This window comes from Mustela nigripes, chromosome 10, assembly GCF_022355385.1.
Source record: "Mustela nigripes isolate SB6536 chromosome 10, MUSNIG.SB6536, whole genome shotgun sequence".
Taxonomy (NCBI): Eukaryota; Metazoa; Chordata; class Mammalia; order Carnivora; family Mustelidae; genus Mustela; species Mustela nigripes.
In genome coordinates, this window is record NC_081566.1 from 12,408,155 (window position 1) to 12,414,154 (window position 6,000).

The 6,000-nt window shown below is 44.3% G+C and overlaps 1 protein-coding gene across 1 annotated transcript in view; it reads right to left on the minus strand.

Moving 5' to 3' along the window:
- The window catches only part of NEK2 (NIMA related kinase 2), a 41,885-nt gene extending 41,136 nt beyond the window's left edge, over positions 1 to 749 (minus strand). Inside the window, exon 1 of the mRNA XM_059412610.1 lies at positions 398 to 749. The gene's annotated coding sequence lies outside the window, so the exon portion shown is untranslated. The remainder of the gene's footprint in view (positions 1 to 397) is intronic.
- Positions 750 to 6,000: the final 5,251 nt, after the last annotated feature.

Consider the following 6,000-nt stretch of genomic DNA (forward strand, 5'->3'; position numbering starts at 1 on the left):
CTGCTTGTGCATGCTCCTGCTATGTCTCAACAACAAACAAACAGAAGAGGAGGGAACCCAAACTAAGATACCTCTCACTTGGACGAGGTATGTTATCATCTCTGCCTACCTAGCCCCAGCAACCTTGCCCCCTCCTAGATGGGTTTGGTGTGGTTTTATAGGGGCAGCAAAGGAGAAGAGGCTGCAACCTGGTGATCCAGTGACTTTCCTGGACCAGTTTCCCTGGCAGTGTTCCCTTCTCTGAGGAACTATACAGAAGACCCCCAGGAAAAGCATAAATCACAGAGGTTAAGAAGTCAGACTCTGAGGCAAGACACTCTGCATCTGAATCCTGGCAAACCACCTAAACTCTAGGTGTCATTTCATACATCTGTAAAATAGTGATAAAATCACCTACCTCGGGGTCGTCGTGAAGGTGGTAAAGTTCTCAGAGTATGTTCTAGAACACCAGAGCTGGTATATGTGTTCGCTTCGCATCTCCTCTTCCTAAGAGTCCCTTGTGCAGTGTCTTGGGAGAGGGACAGACTGGGGGCACTGAGGCCCCCCAGCGGCCTGGCTCATTTGCATTCCTCCCTTCTGCCTTGGTGGTCCTGGTGGCAGAGCTGACTTCCTAATTGTGTGACTGGCACCTGTTTTAGTGCTCTGCAGTTGCCATCTTGAAATTCTTAAAATTTGGGGGCCATTTTCGTTTTGCCCTGGGTCCTACAAACTATGTAGCTGGTCCTGCCCGTCGCTAAAGTCTTGGGGAGAGGCCTCTGTGAATGATGAGAGCAAAATGAACCCTGTCCTATGGCCAAGCTGAGCTCATGCTTTCTTTCCCCCTCCGAGCACACTAGAAGATGCAGGCACAGTGGAGCTTTTATCAGAGTACTTGCGACGGACAATGGCTCATGGTGGGGAAGGCTGTAGAGGCCAGCTGGCCCAACCCACAGCCAGAGTTGGGTTCTCCCACCCACCCCTGGCACAGGTTCACCCAGCTTCTTTGTGAATTCTTTTAGGGCCAAGAAAGGATCCGTTTCAGTGTTGAATGTAATTGTTACTGCCGCTCATTCTTGTGGAGTGTTTAAAGATCTCTGAACTCTTTCGTAAGGATTATCTCATTGGGTTGTCACCAACCCTCTGTGCGACAGGCATTTTCTAAGGAGTAGAAATTGAGGAAATTAAAACTTCCAGATTAGTAGCCCTTGCTGCCCACACTCAGCCTTCCCCTTCCATCTCTCAGCAGTCGAAATCTCACTTCATCTAGGAAGCCCTGCAGTCTATTGAAACAGAAAGAAGAACACCTTAATTCTTTGTACTAAATTATTTTTCACCCAGGCTATAGGTAATATAATACCTTCTTTTCATATGTGCTTCATTTTGAGTAACAGTTATGAGAAAGGCATGAACTAAGCAGCCTTTTGATAAAGTGAATCTTTTTTTCTTAAATACATTCAACTTGTTTAAAGATGGATAAAGCAGAATCACAGAAACTCCCTCCCATTGCCCAAAGAAATAATGCAGAAATTTAGAAACTAGACAAAAACACAACAACTTCAAACAGCCACCGAGTCAATCACACAAGAACACACTTTAAAAATGTGCTCATCAAAGAAAGAAACGGAAGCTTCTAGAACCATGTGGTTTTGTCCGTCTCCTGATTGTGCAACTACATCCATGGAGGAAATTCTGAGCACTTCACCAGGGCCCACCCATCCAGAGGGGAGCCATGTGAGGGAATGGTAGAGCAAGGAACTGAGAGTGGAGATCCCCGGGGCCTGGGACCTGAGTGGGCAGGAAGGACTGTCCTTGGCTCGCCGTTTTCCTGGTGAGGTACAGGGTTGACCAGAAGAGCTGGAACCCATGGGAGAAGCAGCCCCCGTGGAGAAAGCCTCACCACGAGGACCTGCCAGTTGATAACTGCACAGACCTGTGCTACCAGATGTCTGTGACGGAGTGTGTTGCAGGTGCTCCCTGAGACACACTATTGCCTCTCACTTGCTCAGGAGACTCAGTGCTTTCCTATTTCTCCAGCTTCTAAAAACAAAGGTTTTTCCTTCATTTCTTTCTTGTCTGCAGTGTTCAGATTCTTGTACCCACCACGACCACACCTCCCGACCTCCACTCAATAGTAAACGCCTTTCCAATGGGAAACTCACGGGGCAACCTGCTGGGGCTGGTCTCTTTGTGTTAGAATCTATCCTTGTGGTTAGACAGGTCACTACCCATGGGGCTGGTAAGGTAGCCCTCTTGTTAATCCTTTCCTTCCTCTTTCAATAGCCGGTCGTGTGAATCAGCACTCCTCCTGACACACCAGTCGTCCCATCATTCGGACACAACTCTGATTTATTCCAGTTACTCTTCTTGATCTTAAAACATGGAATGGACTCAGAAGGCTGAGTAATCAACCATTCCATTTCTCTGCCTCCGAGGAGAAAATGCTTTATAAATTCCACTTTCGTTAACTCATTCAATCCCTTGCCTTTTGTAGTAGCCCTTTTAGGAAACCAAAGCCAGGTTATCTTCATCATGGGCCAGCCTAGGACTGCTGTGAGTTCTGTCATGCCTTAGCAGGCACAGATGCATCTCCATGAGTCATCCTTCACACCAGGCTTCTCCCCAGACGATGGCTTCTAAGTATCTCCAGATCTCCTCGAGGAGACCTGTTCCATAATCTCACCTTTGCCCTTCATCCCCTCCCTCATGGAATTGCTACTTCCTGGTGTCGATAACCTGAGGAAGTTCTGTGAATTCTGGCCAGACAACCTGTTGGGTATCAGGCCGGGGCTCTTGTAGAAAAATCAGGCTTGCTGTGCGAGCTGCCCCTGGAGGTTCCACTGTAGTCGACCACCATCCTACAGTAATCATAAGCAGCATTTGATTCTACTTTGTCCACTTCCTTCTCGTATCTGATTCTTAAGAACTGAGTATGCGGCCCTTAAAACTGGAAGAGAAAATGTCATCTCTCAAGATAGAAGCTTCAGTCTTCTTCAATGAGAGAGGAAAACATCTGCGAAATTACTGTGGCTTCCTGAATCTTCGGGGTGCCTTCAGCACAGGCTTTTATATTTGAGGATCATATGAATTATACATAGACAACTATGAGCTGGTGGACAGCTTCCAACTACTAGAAATTATATTTCCCTCCCTTTTGATAATGAGTTCAAGGTCTTCACCACAAGTGACATCATGTCTCAGAGGCAAAAATAGGTCTCTATGAAGACTAGGTAATGTCTTCTGTCTAGCAGATCCTATTTCCTCTTTATGCCCTACTCTCCTTACCTTCCTAATTGGCTCTCGGACCTCAAAGCTCTTTGTTGCTGCTGTCAGGAGCCTTAAATAATTAGATGTAGTCTGACTAGGGGGAGGTTAGGCGCTTGGCTGGGCTGACTATATTTCAGTTCATCTTAGAAACCCAAATGACCTAGGGTTCTGCAAAAATGGGATGATGGGCATTACAGCCTGGGGGATAGTGATACAATTCTTAGGAACCAAACAGGTCATTTGGACCTTAGACACAGGTACATGTGGGAATAATTTACATACTCTGTATAAACCCAACTGGGCTGAGATAAAACAGCCTCCTTTACTGGTCATTCAATACAATGGGCTTCACAGAGAAGATCTCATGTAATACTGAAAAGAACTCTTTGAAAGTTTCCCATTTAACTCACGAGGAGAGAGAGGTTTAAAGGATAAGTAAGATGCTTAACAAAAGGGTTCGGATTCACACTCACAGGCTGGGTCCCGGGGGTTGCTGCCCTTCTGCGGACTCTTCTTGGCTACACTCTGGAAGCTAGTGGCTGCCATGATGAAGGGACATTTGTGCACTAGAGGCAGTGGTGTCTCTGAGCTTACTACCTGCTTCCTGTCATACCCAGAATTCAGAAATGAAAGGAGCTGTTATGAGACTGAGATCTCTCCCCGCTTCGGTCTGAAGTGAGGCATTCTCTTTCTCTTTCCCTCTATGGGGCAAAGATAAACACAAACTACATTTTACTTCCACCTTCCAAGAGATTAACAGCATGGATTTCAGACTTTTTTTTTTAGCGGCTAATTGTATCTCTGCAACAGCTGAGGGAAGAGTTTAAAAAAAATAATAATAATCTAGGGCTTGAGAATTATTACATAGACTTTAAAATCGAGGAAAAGCAAATTCTAGAAGCTCTTAAGTCCATCACCCCTTTAAGAAGTATACTTAATCCTTTAGCTTTAACTCTTAATTTACTCAAAACAGAAACCCAAACAGGCAATCTGTTGTTTTGGGGAAAACATTTCAATGGAAATCAAGAGCCCAGTCTCTAGCCCCCACAATTCTGTTAAGTAGCCATTTGATGCTACCAGCAAGAGACCAAAATTGCACCAGAATGAAATCCACCGTCTCAAAACAAGGTGATTTCTGAAGTTCGTGCTGGCTAAGGATTAATGAGGTATGCATCAGTTGGAGCTGAAAATAATATAAAGATTACTCCCAAACAAAACTGCCGTTCTTTAAGATATGCGTCCTTTTGATGAATATGATATATATGAATGAGTGATGGACCAACAGATCTAATCCTCTTAAAGTATTCAGAAATTCAAAATATTTCCAACTATTGAAATTATGGGCAAATTTGTAAAAGTCTAAGAGTTCTAGACCCATCTAGTGTTGTTTATTCCAGTAAATTGTTTACTGTGATAGCCCCTCTTCAAACATGGCTTCTGATAAAGCCATGCCTCCCAGTATTTACACCCTCTTGTAGACCCATCCACATTGATTGAATCTGTGACTTTCTCCAAAATGACATCATGCCAAAAGAAGTTTTGGTGGGCTTCTATTTCTTGTGCTTTTTGGAGCCCCAAGTTGCCACGGCTCTCACTGCCCCACACTGAATATGTGAGAGTTCGATACATCCAATAGAGACTGTCCCAGATGCCTCGTTTCCAATGTCATCCTTTGTCCTAATTGAAATGTGTACATTGCAGGGAAAGCTAAAAGCCCTATTGTGGGCTCCAGATGCCTTGATGAAAAGAAGCTCCTTGTCACCAATATTTTGAATTGTCCTTTTGTTTAGCATCCTGGAGATGCCTAATGGCTCAGAGGCACGCTTTGCTTCTGCCAAGAGGGCAGAGTAACTGAAATGGCATGTGGGGTCCTCCACAGGTGAGCCCTCAAGATGGTGGTCCTAAGACAGAGTTCTCACAGAGGTGGATTTCCTTAAGACTCACCGTGGTGCTGGAGACCCTCTGAGGTCTGCCTGTGTCAGGGGCTGTGTGTACCTGCTTAGAAAGCCACCTTTGTGCTCCCTTTGCCTTCTGTCACTCCTGGGTTCCTCTTCCTAGTAGTCTAAGGTCTTCTGATTTCTCCACTTCTAGGGCTCTACTTTCTTGTCCCTCAAATGTCCACCAGCTGGTCCTGACACAGTTTTAGTTAACTGGTGAAAAACTGAAAATAAGACCTTTGTCAGGAAGTTCTGCATCAAAAATGAAACACAGGCATGAAGATGTAACAACTGACAACTTGGGGAGGGATCCCAGCCCTGTGATTTCTCAATGACACCAGGAAGACAGTTGCTGTCATCGCAAGGATGGCCCAGTGTTCTCCTTTGCTCACAGTAAGTGAGCGCTAAGAACTTTACCACCATCTCTAGAGCAAATCTCACACCTAAAAAGGCAGAAGAGACTCCAAGGACAAGCAACAGAAACACTCTAGGGGAAAATTCAGAGATGAGCTTCATGATACAGTCATGTTTTCTAGCAAAAAGCAAAACAAAACAAAAACAAAAAAACATTGTTCCATTTCTTCCTTTGTAAAATGGGTCTGAGCATAACTAATTTTTCTGATGATGAAAAGAGCCTGGCTCTTTTCTGGTGGTTAGCTAACCTTTCTTGCTTCCAATCAATTGTGTGTCATTTATATGTGACCTGGATGATTAAAATATATATATATATATATATATATATATATATATATATATATATATATATTTTAAGATTTTTATTTATTTATTTGACAGATCACAAGTAGACAGGCAGGCAAAG